The sequence below is a fragment of the Podarcis vaucheri genome (assembly GCF_965113315.1).
Source record: "Podarcis vaucheri genome assembly, chromosome: 2".
Lineage (NCBI taxonomy): Eukaryota > Metazoa > Chordata > Lepidosauria > Squamata > Lacertidae > Podarcis > Podarcis vaucheri.
In genome coordinates this window covers 82,771,461-82,796,215 of record NC_138760.1, presented here as the reverse complement: position 1 = coordinate 82,796,215, position 24,755 = coordinate 82,771,461, and the positions used below count along the sequence as shown (strand labels likewise).

Below are 24,755 nucleotides of genomic sequence, written 5' to 3'. Positions count from 1 at the left end.
GTGGTGGAGCAGGAGGCAGGGAAGCAAACATCAGGAAGAGGCTAAGGCAGTGACAGGCGGAACTAACAAATCTAATTCCCTGCAGAGAAACGTGACAGGCAGTGGCACCTTCTAGGCTGCCTGAGGGCAGACAGAAGCCGGTGGGGCAGTAGTAGTGCCCCATGGGCCCTTATGGACCAACCCTCACTGTTTTTATGAACCAAATAAATGTTTATCCTGCCCCTTCTGCCCCCTCGCTCCCAACCAGTGGCGTAGCGTGGGGGGTGCAGGGGGGGGGCCGGCCGCACCGGGCGCAACATCTGGGGGTTAGGGTTAGGGGGCGCAAATCCACGGGTTAGGGGGCGCAAATTACTTGCCTTGCCCCGGGTGCTGACAACCCACGCTACGCCACTGCTCCCAACCCCGCTGCCCTTTCCTGCAACTCTTGGACTGCAGTCTGCAAGTCAGAGGCTTGGTTGTCCCAAACATCAGTTTCTTTTCTCCCTCGCTACCAAATGCTTTCCAGACTATTCCCTCAGTAGGGTAGAAAAAGATGGTAACAATCCCCGAGGAAAGCCAGACGTCCCCCGTGGACGTGCATGTCATCCTCCCGCTCCGCCATCCTCCCGCGTTTCACTTACTCACCGACGTGGAACTGAGGCAGAGAAGAACTGACGCGAAAGTTTCCCTTCTCTTGAGAAACGGGCGCCGAGAACGTCCCGAGGCTTCAGCCGGTCTGCAAGCCGGAGAAGGCGCCACAGCCTCCTGTCGCTGCTGGTCCTGTTCCGGCGGGCTCGGAGAGCAGAGGGAGAAAGTCCCGCCGCTCCGAGCGCGAGCAACCTCACCCTCACCCAGCTCTGCTGGTTACGCCTGAACTCCGGAGGCTTCCCCTGCGAGCTCAGTCGCTCCCGCGGAGGTTGCTCGCCTCGCGCTGCAATTTTGCGCCGAGTGGGCGGGCGGGGAGCCGTTCCCCCAGAAATGCAAAAGAGCCTTTGGCGGGACCTCCAAGGCTTGGGACCCGGCCAGCTCTATGCTCTATGGAAAGAAGTCCGGCTTCTTTCCCGCCCCGCGCGAGCTCGAAGCGCCGCTCAAGTGAGCCGCTCGTCAGTGGCTGCCTGGAGCAGAGGAGGGGGCGCCTATATCGCCGGCGGCGGCGGCTGGCCAACTCACTCCCACTCTCCGGGGGGATCCTTCCTCGCCGACTGAGCTGACTGGACCGAGCTTCACAGCGCCTCCTTCCTTCTCGCGCCTGCCTCCCGCGCCGCACTTTTCTCACCTCTCTCGCGCGCAGGGTTAAAGGGTTGAAGTCACGCGCGCTCTTTGGGGCTTCAGGGGGATCCCTAGCCAAACGCGGCTCCTCAGCCGGCCGGCACCCACCAGCATGCAGATATCTTTTCAACATCCCCGCCCCCAGGACCATGCAGGCCCCGCGTCTTTTTCTGAGGTGATTTCCTTTTGCGAGAGGGGAGCTCGATTGCGCCTTTCCAGAGGATTCGCGCGTATGTTTTGCGCGCCCGCTCTGACTGCAAGACAGGGGCGCCGACTTATAAAAAATATTGGGGGGGCCCATACCGGGGTCCTGCCGCTGCTTCGCTCGGGTAGCCGGGAGAATGCAGTTCGAGGTGGCGGTGTTGGGGAGAGACTTGGCGGCCGGCGGCCTATCTGGGGGGTTTTGGAGCGTATTTCGGCGGAGCGATTGGGGAGGAGGGGGCTTGCTGCCGGATTCTTCAGCTGGGCCAGAGATCCGCTGCTGGGGGGTCCCTGGGCCGAGTTGTGAGCCCGGCCTGCTGAAGGGAGATCCAGCCGATTGCGCGATGGGGACGGCAGGGGCTCTCCGGCTAGGGGGTGCGTCTGGCTGGCTGGCTGGTTGGCGAGGGAGCAGGTGGGGAGGAGGCGGGGGTCCTCACTCTCTTAGGAAACGCGCCCGCGCGCCCGATTGCAACGAAGTCCGAAGGGTGCGTGTGTGGAATTAAAAAGCAAAAACGAGATACGGGCAGGGCAGGCAAAGAGTTTTCCGCAAGAGGATGGAGGGCAGGTTGAAGAGAAAATCACTCAGGATGAGACAGTCAAATCAGCCATGATAAAATGGGCTCAGGATATTGGGTATAACATCATGTTTGAGGACTGGGAAAGGTTATGGACCACCGGAATGAAATTCACGGCATGTAATGCCTTGAAGGAAAATATTATGAAAATGATTTATAGGTGGTACATGACCCCAGTCAAGCTTGCAAAAATATATCACCTGTCTGATAATAAATGTTGGAAATGTAAGGAGGCTGAAGGGACATTCTTTCACCTCCGGTGGACTTGTCCAAAAGTGAAGGCCTTCTGGGAAATGATCTATAATGAGTTAAAAAATGTATTTAAGTATACCTTTCCCAAGAAACCAGAGGCCTTCCTCTTGGGCATTGTTGGCCAGAAAGGGTTAAAGAAGGAGAGAACTTTCTTTATGTATGCAACTACAGCAGCAAGAATACTTATCGCAAAATATTGGAAGACACAAGATTTGCCCACACTGGAAGAGTGGCAGACGCAATTGATGGACTACATGGAACTGGCTGAAATGACTGGCAGAATCCGAGATTTGGGAGAAGAAACAACGGAAGAGGACTGGAAAAAATTTAAGGACTATTTACAAAAACAATATAAGTTGTATGAATGTTAAAAATTTACACGATTCGGAAACTATAGCTTCAGCAATTAGATTTGAGAAACAGGAAATTATATTTTAAGTAAGAAAAGGTCAAAATCTAAGGTAATACTATGTTTAATTTAAGATATAAGTAACTGATGAAAAGTATGTTAAATTTAGAGGTATAGTATTTGAAAAGTACAAAATAAGGTACGAAACAAGGTAATAATTTGCTGATATCTTTATTATAAAGAATGCAGGGTAAGGGAGATGCGAGGAAGTCCAGTTAGTTATATAAAAAATGTGTTGAATGGTTGGTTTTCTTTTCTTCTTTTTCTTTTTTTCTTTTTCTTGTTCTTTTACTTTTTTCTTCAGTGTATGTTTCTAACTTTGTATTTGAAAACTTAATAAAATATAAAAAAAAGAGAGAGAGAAAATCCTTTCGCTTTTCTGGGGCGCAGGGAAGTCTCAGAGCCGGAGGTTGGGGAAGGGACCCCCTTTGCTCTGCCCTCTTCTCCCGTCTTAGATTCGCATGGGGGTCCCCGCCCGAGCTTGCCTGGCCACCGGGCCACACAAGGGCCGCGCTCTACGCGGCGCACCTTGCTAGCCGCGCAGCTGTCCTCCACGGCTGCGGAGCGGCCCTGCACCGGTGCCCAGCCCCTCTGGGCGCCCGCTGCGCTGCCAATGACAAGTGGGCGACATCGAGGGCGGGGAAGGCGTCACTTTCTTTCCCGATCCTTCATCCTCCCAGTCTTCCAGCCCTTTTTTGGGTTGGAAGCTCGTCTCGTTCGCCCTTCTCCTTTCTTCACCCTGCGCGCAATTTTCCTCCCTCGTCTCCCTCCCCATTTCTCCTTCCTTCCTTCCTTCCTTCCTTCCTTCCTTCCTTCCTTCCTTCCATACTGACTGACTGACGGACTTGGGCTCGGGCTCGGGCAGCCACAGCGTCGGCGGTGTTGGCGATCGGCGGCGCGGGGGGATGGCCCTCCCGGGGGAGCCGGCGCTGCTCAATGGGGTTGCCAAGGAGACAGGCCGGTCGCCCCCCGGCCCGGCGCCCCCCGCCGCGCCGGTGCCCGTTATCGAGCTGGTGCGTGCCGGGCGCCCTATAAAAGCCGCGGACGTGCCAAGCGTCAACAGGCAGAGCCAGCGCGGCGGCGGCGCTCTGCTGGAGGGGCGCCCGAGATTATTGGGGGGGCTGAGCCCCCCCAAACGAATTTTTGAGGGGGCTCGGGCCCCCTCAAGCCCCATGGAGTCGGCGCCTATGCTGCAAGATGGAGGCAGCACTGCACGGGCTCGGGGTTTGATGAGAAAGGAAGAGTTTCCATGGCCAGACTATGAGACCAAGTTTCCCTCACGGCACCTGTTGAAGGCTTCCTCCAGTTGTCGAGCACGAGGACTTGCTGCGTTTTTACCGTTGGGGAATCTGTGGCATAAACACAAGGGCTTCCTTGGGGAAGGAGCAGGAAGCGCACGCCAAGCTTCCTCCGGGTCGTCGGGGGATTGGGGCAACGAAAGACAGAACAGTCTTAAAAAAAAAACATAAAACCATGTAATGCCTCAGGGAAAACTGGGCAAAAATACAACATATGCGCAGATAAGACTCCTGTACATGGACGTTTCCCTTCTCTACTTGACACATTTTGCTATGGAAAATACCAATGCGACATTGGGGTGTCGCAGTTCGGGTGTAGAAATTAGACTCTAATACAGGGGTCAGCAACCTTTTTCAGCCGTGGACCATGTGGTGGGCCAGACTATATTTTTTTGGGGGGGAAATAATGAATTCCTGTGCCCCACAAATAACCCAGAGATGCATTTTAAATAAAAGGACACATTCTACTCATGTAAAAACATGCTGCTTCCCGGACCATCTGTGGGCCGGACTGAGAAGGTGATTGGGCTGCATCCGGCCCCCAGGCCCTGCTCTAATAATTAGGTGTTGGGCTAAGGCCTGGGATATCAGGGTTCAAATCCTCAACTGACAATGAAGTTTGCTGGGTGACCACCTCTCACTGGCAGTGGCGTAGCGTGGGGGGTGCCAGGGGTGCCGGCCGCACCGGGCGCAACATTTGGGGGGGGCGTTTGGCTGGCCCTCCTCGAGGAAGCAGGAACCCCACTGTCCTCGGACCTCCTCCGAAGCCTGGCGGTGGGGCGGAGAGACCTTCTCCCGCGCCAGCCTTCGGATGGCTGCTCCGAAGCCTGGCGGTGGGGCGGAGAGACCTTCTCCCCGCACCAGCCTTCGGAAGGCTGCTCCGAAGCCTGGCGGTGGGGCGGAGAGACCTTCTCCCCGCGCCAGCCTTCGGAAGGCTGCTCCGAAGCCTGCCGGTGGGGCGGAGAGACCTCCCCGCGCCAGCCTTCGGAAGGATGCTCCGAAGCCTGGCGGTGGGGCGGAGAGACCTTCTCCCTGCGCCAGCCTTCGGAAGGCTGCTCCGAAGCCTGGCGGTGGGGCAGAGAGACCTTCTCCCCGCGCCAGCCTTCAGATGGCTGTCCTGAAGACTTGTGGTGGGAGCAGTGGCGTAGCGTGGGGGTGCAGGGGGGCCTGCTGCACCTGGCGCAACATCTTGGGGGGGGGCGCGGAAGAGACTCGAGTGCTAAAATCCACGGGTTAGGGGACGCAAATTACTTGCCTTGCCCCGGGTTAGGGGGCGCAAATTACTTGCCTTGCCCCAGGTGCTGAGAACCCACACTACGCCACTGCTCACTGGGTGCCTTTCAAAGGGAGAGCTGCAGCTGCCCAAGGATCTCTGGGTCCTTTGGTTCCCTTTTTCCAGAAGTGTGAAGCTCCCAGCTGGAAAGTAGTTTGAGAAAGAAAGAAGATGCAGCCTCCAGCATCTTGTTGCTGGCCCGCTCACTTCTCTACGGTCCTACCTCACCTTCCTCTTTCACTTCTTGCTCAGTGCCGAACCCCTAAAGCAGGCATGGGCAAACTCGGCCCTTCAGATATCTTGGGACTACAACTCCCATCATCCCTGACCACTGGTCCTGTTAGCTAGGGATGATGGGAGTTGTAGTCCCCAAAAAAACATCTGGAGGGCTGAGTTTGCCTATGCCTGTCCTAAAGTACCATCTTGTGTGTGCATAGGGAATTTATTGCTGCTGCCACCAGGCATTAACTGCGGGGAGGGATCTCAGATGTTGTCATTCCAATTCCCATTGCCGATAATGGTGCTCCTTTGGTACTTCGCAAGAGCCACCGGAAAAGGGCCTTGCGGGCCACCCTGGTTTATATCCCCTTATGCCCGGTGCTGTTTTTTCAAGGGGGTACTCAAGGGTACACAGTACCGGCACCTCTTTTGTTGTTGTTAAAAAGTGTGGCACTTACTGTAACAACTTCATGGTGAGTTGGCCTGAATATAACCCTCACCTTTTCTCCAAATTCCGACCATGAAAAGTTAAAAGTGCGGCTTATACAGTGGTGCCCCGCAAGACGAATGCCTCGCAAGATGAAAAACCCGCTAGACGAAAGGGTTTTCTGTTTTTCGATGCGCTTCGCAAGACGAATTTCCCTATGGGCTTGCTTCGCAAAACGAAAAAGTCTTGCGAGTCTTGCAATTTTTTTCCCTTCCCCCCCCCTTTTTCTAAGCCGCGAAGCCGCTAATAGCCTTTTAGCCACTAAGCCGCTAAGCCTTTAATAGCCGCTAAACTGCTAATAGCGCTAAGCCGCTAATAGGGTTGCTTCGCAAGATGAAAAAACCGCTAGACGAAGAGACTCGCGGAATGGATTAATTTCGTCTTGCGAGGCACCACTGTATTTGTGACCTTACGGTATGTAGCCATAAGTGCAGGGCAAAGTGGTGCCCGCCCCGTGCGTAGTCCCCTGTCCTCTCCCCCAAGGCTGGGAAGGGAGAGTGAGGAAGGGGGAAGGCCACTGGCAAATGCAGCGCAGCTCCACCCCCTCCCCCAGTATGCAGCCAGGAGCAGCAAGGAATGGAGTGGCTTATATTCAGGTATTTTTTCTTCGCCCTGCCCTCCAATTTTAAAGGTGCGGCCTATATTCAGGTACGGCTTATATAATATATTCGGACCAATACAGTATTTTTATAGGAAAAAAGCACTGCTTATGCCAATCCTTTCCTAATCAATCCTCAATACTCTGTTGTTTTATATCCTAACAGTTAGGCGAACACTTAGGCAATGACTAAATAAAATACTTTATTTCCCTTCTCACTCACTGCTCCTGCTGCTGGCAATCTGCCTCCTATGTGACAGCATCTTCTTGTGGCTCCATGGTTTATTTTTTCTCATGGCTGTGAAATCTGCCCCTCAAAAGTGTCCTGGGTTGTTTTGTGTGCATGCTATTTTCCCCCCTGCTGCCTACCAGGATCTGCCTGCCTATGCTGCCTGCCCATGCCATGCACCTCTCTGCTTGCTGCTGCTCTGCCTGTCTACATGCCTGCCCACTTTGCTGCTTTGCAAATCAGCCCTGCATCACTCAGGAGACACATCTCAGTGCCTGCCAGGCAAGGGTGTCATCTGTTTTTTTTCTGCCTGCAGACAGTTGTGCCTCCAGGGAACTGTTTTTCAAAACCGTCATAGAAGTGAAAGGCCAAACACAGAAGAATTAAGTACCCTACGTGGGGGAAAATAAAAAATAAAAATGGCCATTTTACTTTGAAAACATAAAAAAATAAAGGTGATTAACATGAGAACACCTGGAGCTAGCTACCTGTCTGAAATTTGGAACAGTTAATCCACTCTATAGGGGCTACCATATCTGCAGATTCCATTTGTGATAAAATGAGAAAGCTGGGACTGCTTTGGCTTTCCACTGGAAATCAATGGGATTTTTGGAGATCTGTATTTTCTGGGGCACGATCTGGATTGGGCATGATCTGGATCAGTAAATCAGGGCCATAAATCGGGTTGGGTGGGCATCCACAGCCAATATTAATGCTCGTCTTTACTGCTGTGCCCCAAAACTTGTTAGTGTAAGGAGCCATCTCATATAAGGAAACAAAGTTTAATGCAATAAAAACAAATTCAAATTACATTGCTCCTGGGACTTCCGGAGGCGGCGCGAAACGAGTAATGGCGGTCCTCTTTGCGCTGCGAAGAGGGGCTCCGCAGAAAAGGGTCGTTCGCTGCGGCAAAGCGACGACCCACTAAGATAAACCACGAGCAGAGCGAGCTCGTGGCCGTGGGATCCGGCGGGCACCTAGAGCGACCCCCAAAACGAAGAAGGAACCCCGTAAGGGGCTCCGGAAGCGCGGAGGGGAAGCGGTGCTGTGGATTCATCGCTCTTTCTGCGGGAGTGAAGCCGCGCGGCTGTTACGGATGAGCGCCGACCTTTCTTCCTTAATATTGGATTACAAATCAACTACTCGTGAGTAAGAGTTATCTAAAATTGGATTACAAATTTATGAATTTGGCTGAAAACGGGAGACGAGAAAAAGGAAGTCCGTCTCCCGGTGGTGCTTAGTGATCAAAGGCAAAGGAACTGACAAGCTGGAAGCAGTACAAAAGAGTTTTAAAACGGGAAACATCATACGTCTGGAGAAGTTAGAAACTGAAGGGAAAGGCAAGTTATCTTTATCTTTCTCGCTATTGTGTTTATTTTACTTGGGGACCCTCTCCTCTGCTGGATTTTTAAACTTTAAAAACCCCAGTCCCGGGCTTGCAGCGGAGCAAAAAGCTGTTTTGCGGATACACATACAAAGCTGAAATGGATACTTAGAGGCATCACTGGTGGATACAATTAAATAACTGTATTTTGCACCTCCTGAGAAACTATTGTGGCAACATTGAGAGGGCTCTGCCAGAGGGAAAAGGTCTTCTCTAAAGACTATTGTTAATTTATTTAACTGCAGGAACTTTAATGGCGACTGAAACTTTGTTTCTTCTTTCCTGAACTGTAGCAATACTCCCTCTAGTGGAGTTTGGGATTTACAATTTCCTGAGAACTAACTTTGTTTTGACTCTCTGGGGCTTGGTTATCTACTTTGAGGCCGGTCTTTCCCATGGAATTTTTGACAGTTTGACCTTGAATCCAAAGACAGGTGTGGAATGAGTGACCGAGTAAAAACAAGAGCTGCGTCGAAAGCAGGGAAAGGCCAATTGGTACAAACAACCCTGATTTCCCAGGCTCGTAGATCTTCAGTCCCTGCTGTCCTACAGGCAGTACCATCACCAACACCCCCATCTAAGGAAGCTGAACAGTCAACAACTGAGGATATGGCAGCTGGGGGTTCTAGCACTCTCTTAGAGGAAATGTTACAACAATTTGCAATTTTGAATAAAAAAGTGGATGATCAAACTGCAAAAATTGACTTAGCCACATCTTCAATCACCAAACTTTCTGAACAAGTGGCTAAGCATGCACAAGATATCGGAAATCTAAAGGACGCTACATCTGAAAATCGGAAATTGGCCAAGGCTGCGAACGAAAAAGCAGGTGAAGCAATTCAGAAAGTGGACGAATTGAAAGGAGAGGTAAGGCCGCTCCATAAACATATTACTGACCAGCAGGCCTACCTGTCTTTGGTGGAATTGAGAAATAGGGAAAATAATTTAAGATTACGCTCTATCCCAGAGATTGAGAAAGAGGACTTGACTGGCTTCTTGACAGCAGAATTTTCTAAATTCTGGGGTATAAAAGAAGATACAGATTTTAAAATAACAACTGCATTCAGATTGGGAAGAGTTACCGGGAAGGACAGGCCTAGAGACTGTTTGATTATCTTAAGGACCAAGCAGGAGAGAGACAAGCTACTTGACCTACATTTTAACAAAGCACTCGAGATCCAGGACAGAAGAGCACAAATTTACAAGGATATTCCTAAACAACTATTGGATCTCAGATCTAACTACACTGACCTAGCCGGACTTTTGAGAGGTAACGGAATACCATACAGGTGGGAGTTTCCACAAGGCCTTTCATTCAAATACAAAGGAAAGAAGACTAAAATTAAAACGAAAGAGGACAGCCAGAAGTTTCTACACGACCACGGAGAAGACTTGCAGAAAGGAGCGGCAGCTATTTGGCCACCACCAGAGTCTGGAAAAGAGCTACCACCCTCGGATTTGGACAAAAAAGAAGACGCCCCATAAGGAGTAACAACAGATTGATACAGGATGTCTCTGCAGCTGTACAGTTGGAACATTAATGGCGCAAATTCCCCGGAAAAACGCAAAAAGATCTTCCATATTTTAAAGAAAGAAAATTTGGACATAATTTGTTTGCAAGAAACCCACGTGACCAGGCTACATAGGAAGGTGTTAATAAATAAAAGACTAGGCCAAGAATTTATTTCATCAGATAGAGTTAAGAAGAGAGGCGTGGTGATCTACGCTAAAGAGAATTTATCACCAAAATTTTTGTTCAAAGACGAACAAGGAAGAATCCTGGCTATTGAAATACAGACCCAAGGAGAGAAAGTTTTGATATTAGGAATTTATGCACCAAATGAGGGGAAATCAGAATTTTATAAGAAGCTACATGAGACACTACTGGACTATCTGGACTATTCTAACATCATTATGATGGGAGACATGAATGGGGTTGTCTCTACCTTTATGGATAAGTCACAGAACCAGAATTTGACCAAAGATGGAAGACTACCAAAAACTTTCTTTGAACTAACTGACAATATGGATTTAATTGATTTATGGAGGACGAGAAACCCCCTAGGTAAAGAAGGAACTTTCTTTTCTGAGGCCCACCTGTCATGGACAAGAATCGACCAAATTTGGACAACTAGAGGGCTGGCACCTAAGACTACAAAAATAGAAATCTGCCCAAAGACTTGCTCCGACCATAACGCTCTGAAAATGGAAATGAGATTTACTACTGCCGATTCCTTCAGATGGAAAATGAATGACAACCTGTTAAGAGATCAAGAGACTGTAAAGAAGGCCCAAAAAGCTTTAAAGGATTATTTTGAAATTAACTTGAATACCTCGGTGGAAAAAAGAATAATCTGGGACGCAAGCAAAGCTGTTATGAGAGGGTTTCTGATACAACAGAATACGATTAAGAAAAAATTCTGGAATGGGAAAAAGGATAAGATATTGGAGAAGATAAGAGAAGGAGAGAAAAAATTAAGATTGAATACAAAATCAAAAGAGACTTTAAGAGAAATCAAATTCCACCAATCACAATATTCGAAATTGATTAACCAAGAAGTGGAATGGAAAATTAAACAAATGAAACAAAGATCTTTTGAATCTGCGAATAAATGTGGGAAACTGCTAGCTTGGCAGTTGAAAAAGAGACAAAAATTAAACTATGTTACCAATCTAGAAGTTGAAGGGAAAAATATTCAGAAACCGGGAGAAATTAGAAAGTGCTTCCAGAAATACTTCAAAAGACTGTATACACAAGGGCCCGAGGAAGCAACCGAGATAGAACAATTTCTGAAAGACAATGGCCTACCAGAACTATCTCAAGAGAAGAGATCAATCTTGGACTGTAAAATAACACAACAGGAAATCGAGGATGCCATTCAGAACATGCAACTAGGCAAATCTCCAGGCCCTGATGGACTTACCTCCAAGTACTACAGGATGTTAAAAGACTGTTTGATTCAACCATTAATGGAGGTTTGCAACCAGATTATGGGAGGAGGGAGGGCACCAGATACGTGGAAAGAAGCATTCATCGCACTGATACCTAAAGTGGAAACTGAAAAGACTCAACTTAAGAACTACCGACCCATCTCACTCCTAAACGTGGATTACAAAATATTTGCAGACATTTTGGCAAATAGATTTAAAAAAGTATTAAATGAAGTAATCCATAAGGACCAAGCTGGCTTTCTCCCAGGTAGACATTTGTTTGATAACACTAGGAATATTATCGATATTTTGGAACTCTTACAAACAAACATTAACACTAAAGCAGTGTTAATTTTTATTGATGCGGAGAAGGCCTTTGACAACATCTCTTGGAAATTTATGAAGAAAAATTTGGAAGGGATGGGAGTGGGAAGGGGGTTTGAGAATGGAATAGAAGCAATCTATTCAGAACAAAAAGCTAAGTTGATAGTGAATAATGTGGTGACAGAAGAACTTCATATTGAAAAAGGAACACGTCAGGGGTGCCCCCTCTCCCCTTTATTGTTTATTTCAGTCCTGGAGGTTTTGCTGAACATGATAAGGAAAGATCGGCAGGTACAAGGAATATGGGTCGGAGCGAAACAATATAAACTGAAAGCATTTGCAGATGACTTGGTTTTAACATTACAGGAGCCAGAATCTAGTACAAAAAGAGTTTTGGAATTGATTCAGAAATTTGGTCGGGTGGCGGGTTTTAAGTTGAACAAACAAAAAACTAAGGTGTTAGGGAAAAACTTGACAGCTATTGAAACAGAGGGGTTCCAGAAGGAAACAGAACTAAACATTGTCAAAAAAGTGAAGTACCTGGGGGTCAATCTGTCTTCTAAGAACTTGAATTTATTTAAAGATAACTATGAGAAATGTTGGTCAGAAGTTAAAAAAGACCTAGAAATCTGGTCAAGATTGAAACTATCCTTGTTAGGCCGAATTGCAGCTATAAAAATGAACGTTTTGCCAAAAATGTTGTTTTTGTTTCAAGCCTTGCAGATTGTGGACAGAGTGGAATGTTTTGGAAAGTGGCAGAAGGACATCTCCAAGTTTGTCTGGCAGGGCAAAAAGCCCCGAATAAAGTTTAAAATACTAACTGATGCAAAGGAGAGAGGGGGGTTTGCCCTGCCAGACTTAAGGTTATATTATGAAGCTGCGGCCTTCTGCTGGATGAAAGATTGGATTCTGTTAGAAAACACTGATGTCCTAGATCTGGAAGGCTTTAATAATTCGCTAGGTTGGCATGCGTATTTGTGGTATGACAAGGGAAAAACACACGGAATGTTTAAAAACCATATTGTCAGAAAAGCAATATATATGGTCTGGAAAAAATACAAAGACTTATTGGAAAGCAAAACTCCGAGGTGGATATCACCAATAGAGGCCAAGGCTCGGAAAAAACCCAATATGGAGGCATACTGGCCGAAATATTGGGAAATAATAGAAAACATTGGAGGTAATTGGAGGTTGCAGAGCTTTGAAAAATTAAAGGATAAGGTGCAAAATTGGTTACACTATGCCCAAATTAATGAGGTCTTTAAGCTAGACAAAAAAACAGGATTCCAGGTGGAAAAATCGAAACTCGAGACAGAGTTGTTAGAACCAAAGACCAAGTTATTATCGAGAATGTATAACTTGCTGCTTAAATGGAACACTCAGGATGAGACAGTTAAATCAGCGATGATAAAATGGGCTCAGGACATTGGTTATAATATCATGTCTGAGGACTGGGAGAGGTTATGGACCACCGGTATGAAGTTTACTGCATGTAATGCTCTGAAAGAAAACATTATGAAAATGGTATACAGGTGGTACATGACCCCGGTCAAGCTGGCTAAGATATACCATTTGTCCGATAATAAATGTTGGAAATGTAAGGAAGCTGAAGGGACATTCTTTCACCTTTGGTGGACTTGTCCAAGATTGAAGGCCTTCTGGGAAATGATCTATAACGAGTTAAAAAAGGTGTTTAAGTACACCTTCCCCAAGAAACCGGAGGCCTTCCTTCTGGGCATCGTCGGCCAGAAGGTGTTAAAAAAGGATAGAATCTTTTTTATGTATGCAACAACAGCAGCAAGAATCCTTATCGCTAAGCATTGGAAGACCCAAGATTTGCCCACACTGGAGAACTGGCAGACGCAATTGATGAACTACATGGAACTAGCCGAGATGACTGCAAGGATCCGAGATTCGGGAGAAGAGGCAATGGAGGAGGACTGGAAAAAATTCAAAGACTATCTGCAAAAGTATTATAAGTTATATGAATCTTAAGATGCCGTATGACTTGGAATGTTAGCCCCAGCAACGAAAGTTTAATTATTTATGAAATTGGATAATATTTATGAAAGAATCAAAGTTTAAATGGGTAAAAATGACAATATGTTATATTTTTAGAGTAAATGGACAATAAGAGATTTAAACTTAAACTGCAATTGAAAATATAAAGAAACACACGAAATAAGGTTATAATTTGCTGATAACTTTATTGTTAAGAATGCATTATGTGGGAGATGTGGGGAAGTCCGATGGAAATCTGAAATAAGTTGTTGAAATGGTTGTGATTTTCTGTTTTTTTTCTTTCTTTCTATTCTTTATGTTATTTCTTTTTTCTGTTTTATCTGTAATTTGGAAAAAAAAATGCAATAAAAATCATTATAAAAAAAAAACAAATTACATTGCTCCTGGAAATGATAGGCTGGCTCAAATTCCATGCAAACTGTGCAATGCAATGAGAGTGATTTATCCTCTGATTAAGAAATATATTCCTTCATGCCTGAGCTATCTTGTCTTTCATGGTGAAGACTGAAACTTGCAAAGTTTTTCAAAATGAAATAATGGCAACAACAAAAAAAGAATTTAATTTTGTTATGGTTTGGGATGAATTAATCCTGTCCTGACTGATCTGAAAGATCATAGAATCATAGAACTGTATAGCTGGAAGGGATACTGAGGGTCGTCTAGTCTAAGGTTACCAGATTTTTTTTCAGTGAATCCGGGGACACTTTTCAACTTCAATGGATTTTGTATGGGGACTGATTTGTAAGTCTAGGGACTGTCCCTGGGAAACAGGGACATCTGGGAACCTTAATCTAGTCCAACTATGCTCACAGCCAACTTGAGTAACCAACCTTTAACAAGTTAGATATCTGCTGCATATCTATGTATTATCCTGGAGTTTAAATTGTTTTGAAACCCTTCTGTCTTCTGATTTGTTGGTAAGACAGCTCATCTTCTCTCTTCCCATTGGCAGTTGTAGGGGTAGCAACAATATCATGTCCAGGCTTCATGTTGTGGGGGCAGAACCTCAGTTTGTTAAGCATTTTGTTATGTACTGAGTTGAATAGGATCCAAAATGCAGCAGTCTGATTGGTCCCAGAACAACAGGATCCAAAATGCAGCAGTCTGATTGGTCTTAGAACAGTAGGATTCAGAATGCAGCATGATTGGTCCTAGAACAATGCAGCAGTATGATTGGTCTTCAGGAGCCACCCAATCCAGCTCCAGATGGAAGTGAATCCACAACCTGATTGGCCTACAGGAGAATTCCAGAATTAGCCAGTCATGTGCAGCCCATTGTGTAAATAATGTATATAAAGCAGATACTTTGGGGGAAATTCCATTCCTTCTCACCACTATGAGCTGAATAAAGAGCATGAAATCCACTGTCGACTCTGAGTGTATTTCACATTTTTATTGATTTACTTGATTGGGGGGGGCAGCTGCCCCCTTGCCTCCACTTGGCTATGCCCATGGGGTGGTATCAGAGGCAGATTTAGGGGAGTGCAGCCAATTCAGTTGCAGTGGGCGCAGAACCTCAGAGGCACTGTTGGGGATGCCACAGCTATGATTTAGAATGGAGGGTACTGCTGAAATTTGAGACCCCAAAGCCATCACTGGTGGTGTGCAACAGTATAGATGGGCCAGTGATCTGACTTGGTATTATGGTAGTTTTCTATGTTCCTGTATAGTCCCTTTTCTTCTAACAGCTATAGGAATTCTATTCCAACCCAAGTTGTGTGTATGTAAGCAGACAATTGCCATTCTAATGTTCTCAATGCATGAAGATAAAGGCATCTCTGAGGAACTGAGAGTGGCCTCTATAGCTTTGATGTACACATGTTTAAGTATTCATGAAACCTAAATAATATCTTCACCCCATATTTATTGGACCATTCATTTAGCTCACATTCAAAGTCTCTTGAAATCATGAGATTTGTTTAAAATAGCCAAACACACTTTTAGCCCCCATCTGCTTGATTTTTGAATTCTTGATAGATCTCAGCATGGAACAGTTAAAATAATTGGGTTGAAGATTGCTGGAACCTCTCTAGTTAGTTAGTTAATTAATTAATCAATCAAGGAGGTGTGAAATGCTTGACTTATAGAAGAGCCAGAGTGATTGGGATAATTGTGAATTACAGGGTCAAAAGCTATAAAGAGGTTTTGTGGTAATCTTAATAATAATGTGTAATAAAATGCAGATGAGGGGGCATGACTTTTTGTGCCCATGGATTTGTGGCTGAGGAAAATGCAAAGTTAACTCATGATGTAGAATAAAGCTGCTTCTGGAAAACTGAAATTGAAAGAAGATGCTAGATTTCAGATCTGGCAAGTGTGAAAATATATAATTGAGATACACTGTAGCTTAATATATGTAAGCAACTAGTGTCCCTTTCAGTGTGTTTTCTTTAGTATGCCCAAACTATATTTGAAACAGTCAATATTTTCCTTATACTTTACTTTAAACATGAAAGATACTTACAGTGGTATCTCAGGTTAAGAACTTAATTCGTTCTGGAGGTCCATTCTTAACCTGAAATTGTTCTTAACCTGAGGTACCACTTTAGCTAATGGGGCCTCCTGCTGCTGCCGCACAATTTCTGTTCTCATCCTGAAGCAAAGTTTGTAACCCGAGGTACTATTTCTGGGTTAGTGGAGTCTGTAACCTGAAGCGTCTGTAACCTGAAGCGTCTGTAACCTGATGCACCACTGTATACGCAAGCTAGTACATTGTATTATAAGATTCACGCTAAATACCAATGTGAGCTTAAAGTGGAAACAGATCCCCAACATGATTATAAAAGTTTCTCCAGCTGGTTCTTTTTTAGAAATGCAAGATGTTGAATTATATATATGCCAATTTTGCATTTAAATTATAACCATATTTCTGATTTCTAAGGAGTGCTGACCTTCCTATAATGAAAACTGTGGCTAATAAGGTTTTGCAATAGTATTTCATACATAACAGATATTTGACCAACTGCTTTCCCTTTTAACAGCAGAAGTATTAATCATAGAACCACAGAATTGTAGATTTGGAAGGGACCCCAAGGGCCATCTAGTCCAACCCCCTGCAATGCAGAAATCTCAGTTAAAGCACCCATGACCATCCAACCTCTGCTTAAAAACCTCAAAAAAGGAGAGTGCACCTCCTCCTGAGGGAGTCTGTTTCACTGCTGAGCAGCTCTTACTGTCAGAAAGTTCTTCCTGATGTTTAGAATTTAAGTAGTACATATTGCTAGCAAAACAATTGTGAACATTTCTCCCTAGTGTTTTTAAATCTGTTGGAGAAGCACAGTTCTGGGTTCCATCTTTTGTGGCTGTAAGATTCCAACCCATTCACTAGGAGCAGGGCCTTTTCAGTTGTTGCCTTCTGTATTGTAGAATGCCCTCATCCAGGTTCATTTGACCATACCTTACTTCTGGAGACAGGTAAAAATATGTTTATCCTGCAGGCTTTTAAAAACAGACATGCAAAAGGCTCCTGCTTACTGATAGCCACTGAGGATCAAACTAGCAGCTGTTATTGTTGAATTGTTTCCAGCTTCGCTAAGATTTATTTCCTTGAATTGATTGTACCCGCTTTTAATGTTGTGAACTGCTTTATAAATTATAAAGCTTTATACAAACATGGTAAATAAATTACAGTTCCAAGACAGTTCAAAAAATGCACATTGTTCTGGAAACAGATGTGCAAGTAGTCCATTCTAAACATATTTTTGACCAAATAAAGACTGCTAAAATCCTCACCAAAAGTCTAGCAATCTTTTTTCCAACAGATGGTCGACATGATTTTGCATGAATTACCATCAGTTTCCCCTTATTCAGGTAAGCCCTTATTCAGGCATGGAAGATCAAACCTATCCATTCTTAAGGAAATCAGCCCTGAGTGCTCACTGGAAGGACAGATCGTGAAGCTGAGGCTCCAATACTTTGGCCACCTCATGAGAAGAGAAGACTCCCTGGAAAAGACCCTGATGTTGGGAAAGATTGAGGGCACAGGGAGAAGGGGACAACAGAGGACAAGATGGTTGGACAGTGTTCTCTAAGCTACCAGCATGAGTTTGACCAAACTGCGGGAGGCAGTGGAAGACAGGAGTGCCTGGCGTGCTCTGGTCCATAGGGTCACGAAGAGTCAGACACAACTAAACAACTAAACTAACAACAACAACAAAGCATGAGTAAAGAAGTGTTGTTGGGTTGTGTCTGTTCTTCTGTTAGCTCCACTCCTCCCATCATGCTTCTTCCGGTTTCCCCATAGTTTTGTTGTTGTTTTCATTGCCATCATCACTGATTTATTAATCACATAAACAACTGTCTCAAGGCGATCTAATTAAAAATAATTAAAAACACTAAAAACAGCAAGTACATTTAAAAATAAGGCTAAACTTCTAGTAAAGTAGATACTTGTGGTAAAAGTCCATTTATCCAGCTAGGAAAGCCTGTTTGAACAAAAAATGTCCTCAATTATTTCTGGAAAGTGCAGATAGCAGGCTGGCCACACTAAAAGCCCTACTTCAAATTGCTACAGAGATCTTTGAAACGTGCAGGAGAAACCAGCCTGCCGTCTGCCGTGATCTATTGGGTGCAGAATGGACAAGGTGGTCTTTTAAGTAATCTAGCACTGAGCTTATAAGTTAGTACCCACACTTTGAAGCCATTGGGAGCAATCATTAGGAGTTTCTGAGGAAGGTGTCATCAGTACACTAATGATACCCAACTCTGTTTCTCTGTAATATCTGAACTGGGAATGGCTGAGAAGGCCCTAGACTGTTGGATGGATGCAATTGTGGGCTTGATGAGGGCTAATTCTGTTCTGTGACCTTATAACAGTGTTGTTTGGGAACTTGATTGTCTGAATGGTTTTAGGAAAGAAGAAGGCCCTGATGTTCATGCATTCTCTTATTTGGCATTCCCCCCATCTTCTCTGTTCTAAAAACTTGCAGATCTGGCTGAAATTCTAGTAAGACGCGACAACAGTAGGAATCATTAGTCATCTGCACTCTCTTTCCTTGCCATATTGGGTAACATCTAACACATGGTGGGGAACATCTTTTAAATGTTGCTGAATTCCAACTCCCAATAGCGCTACCCAACATGGCCAATATTCAGTGATGGTGTGAGTTTAGTCCATCTGACCTGTTCACAGATGAGCCACTTCTACTTACTGGAAAGGGGCGGGCCGAGGCAATGAGGAGGTCACTGTGGTGCAATTGCTCTAGTGGAGCCAATTCACAGATGCTCATGTGAACTAGGGATGGACAAATCTGTCAATTTCAGTTTCTCCGTTTCTTCTTTTCCCAGTCTTATGTTCAGTTCCCCACATTTCCACATCTGTTTGCATTTCTTCCAAAAAAAAGTCCACATGAATTTTCATCAGCAAATTTATTCTAATATACACAGTTTTGTCTAATAAATACATTTGGGGAAAAAATATTTTCTCTAATTTATGCATTTTTATGTACTCTTTACACTAGCATATGTATATCCCCTCCCCCACATTACTGCCCTGATAGATAGGCACTCTGATGCAAGGCATGTCATCCTAACTAGCTACTCTATAAAACTTTTCTTTTAAAATAAGAGCGGGTTTATTCTGAATGTCATTTTATTGTTGTTGTTTCTTATGCCACCTTGTTATGTACGATAGGAGTTACAGAAATATTACCAGTCAATCAACGGCTGAAAGGCATGTCTTGAATAATTGAGCACCCTTTGACCTGCAGGAGGATAGGGAACCATCATACATAAACTAGATATCCAAATGGATGGTTCTGCTGGCAGCAAATATAATTCTAGTTTAAAGTACAGGTACAGGCTGAGATTCTCTGAGAGCTTTGATGCTTGTCCTAATTTGCTATCACTCATTCTGAAGCAGTGGAATGCCCTTTGCCTTGTCTCCATGGTCGCAGGCCAGAAATCTGCCAGGTTGGGACAAGAACAGGCCTCGTCTACCTCTTGTTTAGCAGACAATGTTTACTTAAATTTCCCAACAACTCCAAACACAGCTATTTCCCCCTCAATACATTATAAAAGGAGGCCTCCTGGTTCTGAACCTTGTGGCATTTAAAAAGTATAAGATGAACCATAATCTATTGCTTCTCATTCAATGTGCTAGTTCATCACTATAGTGATCATACTTTTCCTGGTTCTACAGTTGGCTAAAGAATTAAAATGTCAAGGGCTTTTATTACATATAAATATTTTCCCCCAAACCAATAAAATTAAAGGTTCATTTAATCTCTTGTACCTCAAAATAATTCAGCTGCAGAAAACCCAGTATGGACAGATACCTCTCGGAGGATTTGTCTGACCTGAGGAAATAGAAAATATGTTTCCTCACGAAACTGTTTTTACCATGAGCAGCCTCCATGCCTTTTGCAGCCTTGAAACTATTTCTGAAGCTAGCGGGCATGTAGAACAAATATCAAGAGGATAGAAGAGGTACGTGCACAGCAACACATTAAATCAGAGATGCCGAGAATGGCCCACCCGAGATACGGGAAAGCCAATGACCAATCTATTATATGTGAGCACAACCTTTGTCTGAAGACTTAATTTCTGAATCACTGGAACACTTGGCAGCAGAACCAATAGGGGACCTTCACTGTTGGATACGAAAACAAAATAGGTTGCTAAACAACTGATAAGTGAAATTCTTCTCTGTAATTTTATAAATAAACACTTTATCAAAAAAAAAATCATCTGCACTTGTTAGACTGAGGTTTGCAGGGCTGCAGGAACATAGACTGTTGCCTCATGTAAGTATATGGATCCTGAAGCCACAGCTGTCACTTGATGGCATCACTCTGCCGGCTCCAGGCTGGCACCACAATTTGCCTGTCCCCCACCTTATGTCCCAGCTGCACACCATCCTGCTACCCAACTGGGATCTGGATTGTCTTTGCCTGATAGCTTGGCTGTATTTTATTTCTTTTACTGGCAACACAAAGACATGTGTCTTCCCTTCTGCTTCGTTTGGATGCTGCTAAATGTTCTGTTGCTTTTCATATGAAATGATGATTCATAATCAGTGTTGGCTTGCTTGGCATGAAACTCCAGTCTGTGTTTCAGAAAGAAGCGGCTTAATAGGTTAGATTTCCTGATGTGTCAAAACCCTATTGTTGAAGGGGGAAACTGTTGTGAGGGGGGGGGATGTTTGCAAAGTTACTTAGATAGTGCAAAGTTCAGACAGAAAAGTCCTGATAAGAGTTTAGTGAGGAAACTGAACAAAATCAGAGTATAATTTGAGAATGTTTCTCTCAGTTCAGGCCTTGTATATAGCAAAAAGACATTCAACCAAACATACTGTTACAGATTTGGGGTAACAGAGTTTGTGGGTGTAAAGGCACTCATCATTAGGGTTAGTAAATATTAGGAATAGTTTTTTTGTCCTTGTTTTTTTCCTTTAGGTATATAAACTTTGTATACATGCTGAAAATTATATTATAATAAGCCTTCTGATGTAATATGATAATGTCTACCGATGTAACATAAGAACGTTAATAAATAAATAAAACTCAAAAAAAGAAGAAAAAGGGAATTACTAGATGCTTGGAGACTTCATCTGGGTGAGAGATAGCTTTTCAGTGTAAAAAATACATGGCCTGCGTTGGGCAGGGGGAGTCGTTTAGCAAGACAAAGGTGCTGGTGGCCCATCAAAGGAAGATTAGTGGGTCTGTGAAACACAAGTTGCCAAGGTAATGTGGACACGATGTCACACAGGAAAAAACATTCTTTTAAAAAACAGAGGTCTGGAGAAGGGGGGCAGGTGAACAGACACATGAGGAGGTGTGGCGATTTGCAAGGTGTGCTGGAAGTCAACAAGGAGGAAGTAGGGGGAATGCCATGTGGGACTGGATGCTGAAGGCTGTACCAAGACTCTGGGGGCTGTGACTGGCATCTGCTTTGGACCCAAGGTCACTGAGGCTATGTGGGGAGCAACGAGAGACACTTTTGGGGCATAATGTTCTGTGCCCCCTCCGCTGAAGGCTTTAGGTGTAAATATGTGTAAAATAAATACACTAGTCTATGCTATGCCTCTGTTTCCCAACAAAAACACAACCCTGGGTGAGTGCCTGGAACCTCCTGGAATTTTGCCACCACTTGGCGGCGAATGGGGGTGGAACACAACCTTTGTTGCAATACCAAGGAAGCTCCCCCAGGACAGCTACAGGGTGGGAAATAACACACCACAATGGTTTCAATATCTGCAGTTTCATAGCTATATCACTCCAAATGAGGAAAAAAAAATATGACATAGGACTTAACATAATTTGAAAAATTAACACAAGAACATGAAGAAAGGAAAGGATTATGAATTAAAATTTACAATATTACTTTGAATATTGATGGAATGATGAAAGATAAATTCAGAAAAAATGGGAAGATATGGTTGGAATTTTGATTGCTGAGCCAATATACTTTTAAAAGGAGCAGCTTTGTCTTTCTGTTCTACTGTTAATGGAAATAATTATGAAGGGTTACAACACTGATACTTAACCCAGCAACATTAAATAAACAACTATCTGACTCCTAGAAGACATCTGAAGGCAGCCCTGTATAGGGAAGTATGATGGGATGATTAGCTGCTTGTGCGTAAAATCGTGCTCCCTCAGAGTTTGTGCGGCTCCACAAACCTCTGTGTGTGACAGAGCTCCTCAAACATGTCTGCTCTAGTCACTCGTAGAGTCTGACAGTGGCTGTCTGCGGAAGCGCTTCCAGCAAAGAAGCTCCTTAACGGAAACGCGTCTCCTGGACTCACGACGTGGCAGCTTCCGGCGAAGCATGGGTCTCCCTATGGTTGCTTCTGACACCTCCCCGCTGTTCTCGCTGGACGTGTCTCTCACCCCTCCCTCTTCCCTGCTAGTTCCTGCCTTGGCTGCTGCGTCTCTCTCAGCATTCATGAGATCCTCCTCCAGAGTACCCTCTCTCCCCCTGCTGGTCCCTGCTTTAGCTGCTGACTCCCTCCCAGCCTCTGGGAGCCCTACCACCTCCCTTTCCTCTGATGTCAGTTCCCTGACATCCACCTCCCCTCCAGGGCCCCCTTCCCCCCCGCCCATACTCTCTCCTCTGGGCGGTGAGGAGATAAAACCCCGAAAAGAATCCTCTTCATCTTCAGACGTCTCGAACATTTCCCTCCATCAGTCTTCGTTCCGGCTCGCTGAATCCTCCTCCTCCTCGGAATCAGGGAACCCCTCCAACTCTTCTTCTTCGTCGGTGGTGGCAAAGTATTCCCTCCGGAACCTCGCCACTGGCTGAGGTTTACGAGGGAATCTCTGATGAAAAGTTTCTATTAAAACCTCGTCATCTACATCCTCTGCCATGACCCAGGTGTTTTCCGACTCCGGCTCCCCTTCCCACATTACCAAATACTCTACTTGATCTCCCTTCCATCTGGAATCGAGAATCTCCGCTACATGGTAGCTGTGTTCCTTTTCCTCCATTGCTGGTCCCCTATTTACCCTCCCTTCTCTGTCCCCTTTATACGGTGACAGCAACGACCTGTGGAAAACTGGGTGCAGCTTCATGTGGTTCGGTAACCGGAGTCTGAAAGCCACTGGGTTGACCTGCTGCGTGACTTCAAATGGGCCCAGCCTTTTGGGTCTTAACTTCTTACAACCCCCTTTGAATGGTAACCCTTGGGTAGACAGCCACACCTGGTCCCCCACCCTAATGCTTTCACCTTCCCTTCTGTTTTTGTCTGCCTGTCTCTTATATTCCTCCTTAGCCCTGTTTAAGTTAAGTTGGAGCTGGCGATGGATCGCTTCCATTTCTTCAACGAACTGTTCTGCAGCTGGAACGCTCCAGTTCTCCCCTTCCCCCCCTGGGAAGGCTCGGGGATGGCACCCGTGATTAGCCAAAAAGGGGCTCATCCCCGTGGACACGTTCTCTGCATTGTTGTAGGCAAATTCTGCCAACGCCAGCTTCTCCACCCAATCATTCTCTCTGTCATTCACATAACACCTCAAATATTGCTGGAGGACACCATTAGCTCTTTCCGCCTGCCCGTTGGTTTCTGGATGACGGGCAGTTGAGAAATTAACCTCTACATGCAGTAAGCTCATGAGCTTCCTCCAGAACCTGGAAGTAAATTGTTTCCCTCGGTCGGAAACCACCCTCAAGGGGGCTCCATGCAACCTAAACACATTTTCTACAAACAATTTAGCGGTTTCTTCTGCTGTGACCGCATGTGAGCAGGCTATAAAGTGGGCCATCTTGGTTAACAGGTCTACCACAACCATGATGGCTGTTTTCCCTCTAGACCTTGGCAGATCAGTCATGAAATCTATTGCCACTGTTTCCCATGGTCTTTCAGGTGTGGGTAGTGGTTCTAATAAACCTGCCGGTGCCCGCCTCTCCCCCTTGGCTCGTTGGCATTGGTCACACCCTCTCACATACTCCCGCACATCTTCCCTGACCTTGGGCCACCAGAATTCCCTGGTAACCAGCCACATGGTTTTGTGTTGCCCAAAATGCCCTGCTGTGGGGCTATCGTGCAGTTGCTTGAGTACCTTTTCCCTCAATTCCCCTTCAGGTATATATAACGCTTCCTTGTAGTACAACGCCCCGTTTCTCTCCTCAAAACCCCCGGGTTTGTCTCCCTCCCTCCTGAGACCCCTGAGTTTGTCCTGGGCGTATTCATCATGCACCGTTCCCTCTACCAGTTCCCTTTGCCCCACCAATGCCGCCCCACACACCCAGCGGTCCTCTGGAATGACATGGGTCTCTTCGGGTGCTCCCTCCCCCTCCAAATATTCAGGTTTGCGTGAGAGAGCGTCCGCCCTAACGTTCTCTGGGCCTGGCACGTAACAAATCTCAAAGTTAAATTTGGAGAACTCCTGGGCCCATCTCAACTGCCGTTGGTTGAGCACTCGCGCAGTTCTCCAATACTCAAGATTCTTATGGTCCGTGCACACTTGCACCTTATGTTGTGCACCAATTAGCAGGTGCCTCCATCTCCGGAAAGCCTCATGAATAGCAAGAAGTTCCCGGTCGTACACCGTGTAGTTCCTCTCGGATTTGTTCAGCTTTCGCGAAAAGAAGGCACACGGTCGCCACTCTGACTCCTCCTTCCCCGGCTGCTGAAGAAGAAGCACCGCCCCTATGGCTCTGTCAGATGCGTCTGTTTCGACCCTCAGCTTTTTTTGTAAATCCACATGCAGAAGTTGTCCTTCAGAGGCGAAGGCCCTTTTCAGTTCCTCAAACGCTCGCTCCGCCTCCGCCGTCCAAACAAACTTCTTTTTACTGCTGAGACAGTCCGTAATGGGCGCCGTCAGGTGGGCGAAGTTTCGGATGAACTTACGATAAAAGTTTCCAAACC

At 45.6% G+C, this 24,755-nt stretch overlaps 1 protein-coding gene across 8 annotated transcripts in view; it reads right to left on the bottom strand.

The window, feature by feature from the left end:
- Positions 1–24,755, bottom strand: part of HRH1 (histamine receptor H1) — a 96,228-nt gene that overhangs the window by 24,543 nt on the left and 46,930 nt on the right. For 5 of the 8 annotated variants that reach the window (XM_082211961.1, XM_082211960.1, XM_082211959.1 and 2 more), the window contains exon 1: positions 625–1,371. The exons of 1 other annotated variant lie outside the window; for it this stretch is intronic. The gene's annotated coding sequence lies outside the window, so the exon portion shown is untranslated. Of the gene's footprint in view, positions 1–616; positions 1,372–16,095; positions 17,293–17,601; positions 17,762–18,600; positions 18,779–24,755 lie in introns of those variants that run through there. 2 more of the 8 variants (XR_014216625.1, XM_082211963.1) reach the window with 2 other exon arrangements.